The sequence below is a fragment of the Elephantulus edwardii genome, unplaced genomic scaffold (assembly GCF_000299155.1).
Source record: "Elephantulus edwardii isolate Elephantulus edwardi_28Jun2011 unplaced genomic scaffold, EleEdw1.0 scaffold00070, whole genome shotgun sequence".
In the NCBI taxonomy this organism is placed as follows: domain Eukaryota; kingdom Metazoa; phylum Chordata; class Mammalia; order Macroscelidea; family Macroscelididae; genus Elephantulus; species Elephantulus edwardii.
The window spans coordinates 6,613,633-6,622,409 of NW_006399820.1; positions in this window are offsets into that span (position 1 = coordinate 6,613,633).

An 8,777-nucleotide genomic window follows, 5' to 3' on the forward strand; every position below is an offset into this window, starting at 1 on the left:
GGTAGAGTAGAGGGACAGCGCAGGAGGGAAAGACCCTCTATGAGGTGGATTGATTCAGTGACTGGGGTCCTCGGGATGAGTTTATCAGAGGCAATGAGATTGGCACAGGATAGAGCACGGTTTAGGGCTGTTGTACATAGGGTCACTATGAGTCGCAAACTACTTGACGGCACATAACAACAACAACAACAACAACAACCATGGATACCTGTTTAAATGATAAATCTTTTCAAAATTTTTGACGTACTTAAATTGTAGTTTCTTATATTTTGTAAGTCTGGCTATTGCAAATCTGATTTAAAATTAACCCCATCATCCCATTGTTTTTTTTCATTTCTGATTGTGTGTTGTGATTTGTTCATTTGTCAGCTATAGTATATATTTGTAAATGGGTAACATATAGGTCTATATTTCTGAATATAGGCGATTTTCTCCCCTTTACACCTGTACAAACACTTGGCTAGAAATTGAACTGTTTTGTTCATTCTATAATTTTATTCTATGTAAATGCTTGGTCATAGATTGCAAAACAGTGGTTGATAGTCCATATTGCCGGCTGATATGCTTTGCTTGGTGTGTGGAATACTAACGGAAAATGGGTTCATTGGTGGCTTTTTAAAAATTGAGAAATTTCACCCAAAATCTGTTCTGTATTTCTAGCTTCTCTTGAAAGGTTAGAATGGTTGACAACACTAGATAACATAGAAACATAGAATCAATTGAGTGGCAATTTCTGTCTTTAATCTAGACCCAGAATATCCATTTCAAAGCAGTGTTTCTTACCCTGCTCTTTTATATTACCTGCTTGATTGCTAATGGAAATTGAGACTGTAAGCTTTTATGTTACTCAATTGGCACATAGACTTTTGTGCCATTGAAGAAAATTGTGAAAAAATTCTGGGTTTTGTTGTTTTGTTTTGTGACTTTCTCCCCTCAACGCTTTGCCTTAGATGGATGTAAGAAGTATTTTTTTGAAAGTTGGAAATTCAAGTGGAAAGCAAAACAACAGAAGTTTATGAATCTGTGCCTATTTCTTTCCATTTACTTGGTTGCTGTCTAGTTCATTCTAAAGATCAAAGTTTAAGGATTATTTTTACTATTATACTATAAGTTATTGTATTTTGAGCATTTTTTAATTTGACTTTGTCTTTCATCACTCCATGGCTTCTTCAGTCCTCTTCTCCAATACCACAGCTCAGATGTCTCAATTCCTTTCAGATGCATAATAGATGATGGAAAGACTGTGATTTGAATCAGACACACCTTAGTCTTTAAACGGACATTGTTGCTTCTCGGTAATTTGGAGAAGTCTCTGACTGCAGACTTCTGCAATGCAGTACCAAGAGTGGTAATTGTAGATCCAAGTAAGGTGAATTCATTGACAATTTCAGTCTTTTCTCTATCAATCATGATGTTGCCTATCAGTCCAGTGGTAGAAATTTTTGTTTTCTTGATGTTGAGTTGTAATCCATATTGAAAGTTGCATTATTTATCTTTTGCAGCCAGTGCCTGAAGATCTCCTCAGTTTCAGCAAGCAAGGATAGGGCATCTGCATACAAGGGTTGTTGATGAGTCTTCCTCTGGTCCTTATGTTACATTATTCTTCATGGAGTCCAGCTTCTATAATTACTTGTTTAGCATATAGATTGAATAGCTGTAGAGAATGGATACAACCCTGATGCATGCCTTTCTTAATTTTAAACTAAATGTGGTATTCCATTGCTCTATTCGAACAACAGCCTCTTGGTCTAGGTATTGATTTAACATGAGCACAAGTGAGTGTGCTGGTACTCCCATTCTTCGCAATGTTATCTATAATTTGTCATAATCCACATTGCCAAGTCCTTTTGCATAGTAAATGAAGCAAAAATGGACATTCTTTCAGCCAGGATTCATCTGACATCAGCAACATAAGGTTTATAAAACATTGTGATTTGTTCTTCAACCAATTTCTGGTACTAGATTGTCTTTAATTTCATAAATATATGTTGGCCTGAGAAAAGATTTTATGTTTTTTAAATCTTGTTACCCCATCGAAAGGGAAGAATCTTACCCTATGTGGCTTGAAATTATGTGTAGTTCATATACTGAAGAAATAAAGAGTGAAGCCAACATTCCAGTGTCTGCATCCATTTGTTCACATTTTAGTTTTCAGCAACCATGAGCCTACAGAGCTATTCAAGGATGAAGTGAAACCAAAGTTAGAATGATATAGGTGTAATTTTTAAGAGAGGCTTTCACTGAAAAGGAAGGTTAATTCCTTAGATATGAGCTTGTCTTGGTGAAAATTTATTAACCTCATGTGGCTTTACCATTCTCTCATCAGTTTAAGCTTTCCTTAGTTGGATCTCTAACTTTTGCCTGGCAAATTTTTGAACAGCCTTTATAGCTTCTTGAGTGGTTGAATCTCCTTTCTGTTATCATGAATATTGTAAGTGAAAGATTGCAGAGGATGAATAAGTCATGACTGACACTGAAAGTAGAATACTCTTTTTCCTATGTCAAGGAAATAAGTTTGACAATGACTTTTCTCGTGTGCCATTTGTCCTAAAATCCAATGTGTCCCAACAGCTCTTTTTAAAGCACCACATATGACCAATATACCTTTTTAAATATTTTTGTTTAATTTTACTTGTGATTGTAACAAAAATTTACAGGAAAGTTGGATTTTTATTCATTCATTGTTGCACATTTTCCTTGCACCAACCTTTCCCTCTTCCCTGGTTCACTTTCTTTAAAAAAATTTCAAAAACCCTAAAACATTAATTGTTACATAATTTCCTCCTTTCTCTTCTCCCTCCCCTAGTCCTCTTTGCAATGTAACTCTTAATCTGGACCTTTGTCTTACAAATTATGCCTAATCATATATTCCTTTTGAACAGTTCTCTTCCTCATCTGTTCCAATATGGTTTTGACAACACCTGCAGACTGTCTTCAAAAAAACCAATTATCATTTTCTATTATGTCTTTCCTATGGTTGTTTCTCAGAAATATTAAAGCAGGAAAACAAATATATATATGAAATACATAAATTGGCTAGTTTAAATTAAGATGTGATTTACAAGTTTTTGTTTCTTTAATTTTTTTTCTTACATCTTTTAAATGAAGTTTAATTCTGATAAGATACCTTTAAATTACCAGAGATCTTTTAAAGAGATGAGTGGCTTAAAACAATTCCAAATACTATTTTATGTTAATAAAGCTTGTTAGGTTAATGAATGGCTTGTGTGGAAGTAACAATAGTGAAATTATAAAACCAGTCATAAATTCATTTTACCATGGTCCAGTTCCTTATTACCAGAATCAGAGACAGAAAAACAAGTGGGAATGAAAAAGAACAGGGTGTGAAATTTAAGCAAAAATTGTGGGTTAAAGCTTGAAATTAAAATCTCAGTCAAAGTTTAGTTAAGAAAACAAGCAAATATAACTAATTTGAACTCAGAGTGGAAGTGTGTGCATGTGTGTGTGTGTGCATGTATGGTTTGCAGGGTGCATGATTATTTTATGAATCTGTTCAATGGCATGATGGATGACAGTGTTTCTTCTGGAAGGAATGTATGACTTTTGAGTATGATCTCATCCATCCTCCAAAAGAAGGAGGTTACTTACGTACAATTGTCTATTAATAATAATAATAATAAAAAAATAATAATAATTCTGAAAACAAAAAGCAACACTTAATGAAAGGAGTCAGCAATTTAGGTTCATCTTTCTCTCTTATTCTCTCTCTCTGCTTTGTTGACCTACTAATAGTTTTAATTTGATCACATCATGGATATTTTGTGAGGGTTAATAAGTTTAGGTAAGGCAGCCTGCAGAAATGCTTCAAAGTATTTGGAGATCTTCCAGATTAAAAGAGGAATTGTGACTTTTCTGGAAAAAATAGGTAATATCCTTTTTAAAGTTAAGTGTTGTGTGGTCTTTTCTTTTTTTCATTCTTCTTTTTTTATTTAATGGAAAGACTCAGAATTGCCAAGTATGTTCTATAAACTTTCTTTCCAAAATTGTCACTTTATAGCTTCTCACCAGAAGCTGTCTGAGTTTCACATGGCCTCATTATTAGCTATGTTTTTGACATATTTTCTTAATACTTTTCAAAGCAAAAAGTCTTAATGACCTTAGGAGTCACGAGGGTGGTGGAAATGTGGGAGCCATTTCTGGAGCAAATGTTTTGCTTCATATTGAAAATGTACAGGTAATGGCAAGTCCTACTCCTCCCCATGCGTTGTCAATGGTATGTGCATAAGTAACTGAGCCAGGAATAATATTCCTTTGGTTAGATCAAGAAAATGTGGAGTTTTAGATGTAGCTTTAGGGACTTGGACTAAGTAAATGGGTTTCCAAGAGTCTAGAATGAGAGGTTAATGCTAAAGTACTTACTAAAGTTTGATGATTTGAACCCAACTCTCAGTGGAAGAAATACCTATAAACTTGCTCTCATAAAGACTATGACCTAGGAGACTCTATGGGATGACTCTTCTCTGTCACATGTGGTTGCTATGAGTACAAATCAGCTGGAGGGCAACTGGCAATAACAATAAGAACCCAATAGGGTACATGCACCTTTAGTAGTGAATTAAGAACATGAAAAATTTGCAACACATTTTACAGTTTAAAATAGTATATTTGTACATACACTTAAATACGACTTAAATGAGGGAGATAATAGTATTGGTTTTTGTTTCTGCTGCTCAGTTGTAGTTTCTGAAAGCTATTTAAAGATGAAAGAAACCCAAAAACTATAATTATATTAACAGAACTTATTCAAGGTTCCTCAGCTACATGGCAGTAGAACTGAAATTCTAATCCCATAATATTATGTCTTCAGCTTTGATTTATGGGGCATGTTTACTTTAAACTAGAACAATTGATGGTGTGGTTACTTATAAATTACCTGCTGACTATGGTAGAAATGTAAGTTTCACCAGTAAGTGAAGACCAGAGGAGCTGTGGAATGAAATCAAGAATACATGAAGACAGCGAAAGGCTATTACAAAGAGAAGAAAAAGGAAAAAACGGAAATGGATTCCAGAAGAAACTATGAAAACTGTGTTCAAGTGATGTAAAGCCAAGACAGAGGGAAGAGAAAGCAAATTGAAAGAGCTGAACAGATATCTTCAAAGGGCAGCTAAAAAAAAACCCAAAAAATAGAAAAACAAAAACCCTACCAAAAAAACCCCAAAAACAAAACAAAACAAAAAAAGAATACAAAGCAAAGTATTAACACAAAATGTGCAAGAGCTGGAGGCAAAGAATAAAAAAGGGCGAATTTGGCTGGCATTTTTGAAGCTTAAATGACTAAAAAAAATAATACAAGTCTCAAGTTGCAATACTGAGAGATGCCATGGACAAAATCTTTAAGAAGAGTTAAAAGAAGATGGATGGAACGCACAAAATCACTGTACCAAAAAGAATCTATCAACCTTGAAAAATGTCAGAAAGGACCATAAGAACAAGATCCAATGGTAACAAAGGAAGAATCTAAAGCTACATTAAAAACACTGGAAAAAAAAAAAATAAGGCCCCAGGAATAGACAGGATACTGATTGACATGTTTCAGCTAACAGATGTAATCCTGAATATACTCATCAGTCTATGCCAGGAAATTTGGAGGACAATTGCCTGGCTGACTGACTAAAACAGATTCACATCTGTTTTCGTTTCTAAGAAAGATGGTCCAATAGAATGCAGAAACTATGGAACACTATTATAAATATCACATACAGGCAAATATTGCTAAAAATCATCCAAAAGGACAAGACGAGTACACTGACGAGGAACTTCTAGAAGTTCAACCTGGGTTTAGAAGAGGCTATGGCACCAGAGGTATCATTGTTAATGTTAGATGGATTCTGACTAAGTGCAGAAAATACCAGAAGAATGTCTGTTGCTGTTTTATTGACTATGCAAAGGCATTTAACTGTATGGATCATGATAACTGTGGCTAACATTGAGAAGAATGGGAATTCCAGAATGCTTGACTGTGCTCGTAAGAAATCTATACCAGACGCTGTTGTCCAAATGGAACAAGGGAAGACTGCAAGGTTTAAAATCAGAAAAGGTGTGTGTCAGGGTTGTATCCTGTCTATGCATGTACGCATGTACATATGTATGTATGTATATAAAATATTCAAATAATTAATGAAGCTAGGCTCTATAAAGAAGAGTGTGGCTTAAGTATTGGGAAAAGATTCATCACAAGATGAGTTGTGTAGATGATACAACCTTGTTTGCTTTAAGTGAGAACCTGAAACACTCACTGTAGCAGATCAAAGACCTCAACTTTCAATGTGGATTACATCTCAACATCAAGAAAACACATGTCCTTACCTATGTACCAATAGGCAAAATCACACTAGATGAAGAAAGGATTGAAACTATCAAAGATTTCATCTTACCTGGATCCACAGCCGCACCCCTGGTATATATATACCAGTAGCCAGGATATCAGTAGACACATTGCTTTGCACAAGTCGCCTGTCAGGAATTTCTCCAAAATACTTAAGATGCCAGTTTGAAGACTAAAGTGCATCTAATTCAGGCCATTGTCTTTTCAATACTTGCTATACGTCTAAGAGCTAGATGATAAATAAGGATGATGGAAGAAGGACTGATGCCTTTGAAATAGTGTTGGGAAAGCGCACTGAATATCCCAAGGATTGCCAAAAAAAGAACAGGTACCTCTTGGGAAAAGTTCATCCAGAGTGCTCCTTGGAGGTAAAGGTGGAGAGGATTTAGATCATATATTTTGGACATGTTGCTAGGAAAGGCCATTTCTTGGAAAGTGATATCATACTTGAAAAGGTAAAAGTTCAACAAAAGAAAGATCCACAATATGCTGGATTGATACAGTATAGTAACTTGGGCAATGGGCTCAAGTGTAACAGGGATGATGAAGATGGCACAGGGTATGACAGAATTCATATCTGTTGTTCATGGGGTCTCCATGAGTTCTACTCAACTGGACAGCACCTAACAACAACATGGTGTGAATGATCAACGCACTCAGATACAGTAGATTACAAAGTTTCCAAGTTCAAATTCATCAATAGAAGTATCTTGGGGAAAAGCCATGGTGATGCATTTCTTAGAGAACAACAAAACACTGAAAACTCTATGAAATAATAGCTCTGCTTTCAGATACATGGATTTGCTGGGAACTAAAATTAACTCCACAGAAACTGATCAGCTGCCCTTCTACAAATGGCTTCTTACTAATTGAAAAATCGTGTACACAGCAAGTCATCATTACTGGGAGTGTATTTTTTTTTTCCAGGTGTGTTTGGTCAGAACGCAGCTTGCTAACCACAACATAACCATCTTTATTGTCAGTATTTTTGCTGTGAGGGAGCTCTGGTAATCTGGAAATCTCCTTTCTTTCAATTTACTGTCTCTGAAAATCTGCTGAAGGATCAGCTATGAGTTGGTTCTGATTTTTCAGTGTTCACCAACTATTGGTATGTGTCTTATCTTTTTGTGTAAGTTGTGAAATGACATCATGACTTTTAAAACAACTCTTCATTTTCTCAAACAAGGGCTTTTTAAATATACCCAGACACTGTGACAATTTGTCACTACCTAGAGTTGAAGTTTGGCTACTGAGTTCATGCACTGATAACAGCTCTAGCCATCCAGCTGGTCTCTACCCAAAGCTAACATTCCCTGGTCTAAATCCCTTTGCTGCTGAAGCCTTAGTTTCTTACTAATGTAGAATTCTAACTGAAAACATATGCCAATGGGTTATGTTTTGCCCTCTAAAACATAACCCAAGTAGCATTTTATGACTCTACTTTCCTCTAGACTATGTTCCACAAATATTTCCATGTGGTTGCAGGTGTTCAACTTTACACTGGTGTATATGTTTTGGCATCAAGTTGGAAAGGAAATAAAACAGGCTCCCTTTTCTCAGGAAAACGCTTATCAGCCTTCAGAGAAAGGAATGGGGGCACTGTTTGAAGAGACATACCTTAATTTTGTTGCAAATCTTTTTCTGCCTCCTAGCCTTCAATATCAATATATCACACTAAATTATTTTATTAAGTACCTCATCTCCTCTGTAACCTGCTTGTCTTTGAGGACAAACTTTAGAACCGGTTCTACCTGTCTACAATATTCTAACTCAGAGGACATCTACTAACTCTTAACTGGAAATCTATGTGCCTGCTTTTGCTCCCCCCTTCATAAATATATATTGCAATTGCCACTGTTATTAAAAAAAATATCCTTTGGTCCTTAGCGATCTACCATGCTCCACTCTCCCTTCATTCTTAAGCTGACCTTGCTCCCTCAGAAAGACAAGAAGACAACCATAAGTGACAACGAGACAAATTTCATTTTGTTGGGAACTGCCTTTTCAATTATTTTGCTCTTCTCGATTTCTCCTTGCTGACCTGGTCTAAGCTGTTACTTTGACAGGGGTCTCTAACCTCTAAATTAAAATATGCAAATTGTTAGGCTTCTTGCACTAGGACCAGTCTAGTCTATGCATTGTAATTGCAATTGTTCAGTTCCGTTTTATACCCAAAGAATATCGCTACCTACTTCTGCCATTTCCTATTATGAGAAAAATAATATCCTGCAGTCTGATACATTATAAGAAATACATTTATGCATCAATATATTTCCATTTTAGAAATGAAAGATTATTATTTCCTGTGACCCACATTCTGCCACAAGGAAAATATGTCCAAACATATTCAAATATCTTCTAAGAAGTAGTAGGTACATTTGAAATGTTTTAAGATTAAGACCTAGTTCAGTTTAATTTGAAACATAAT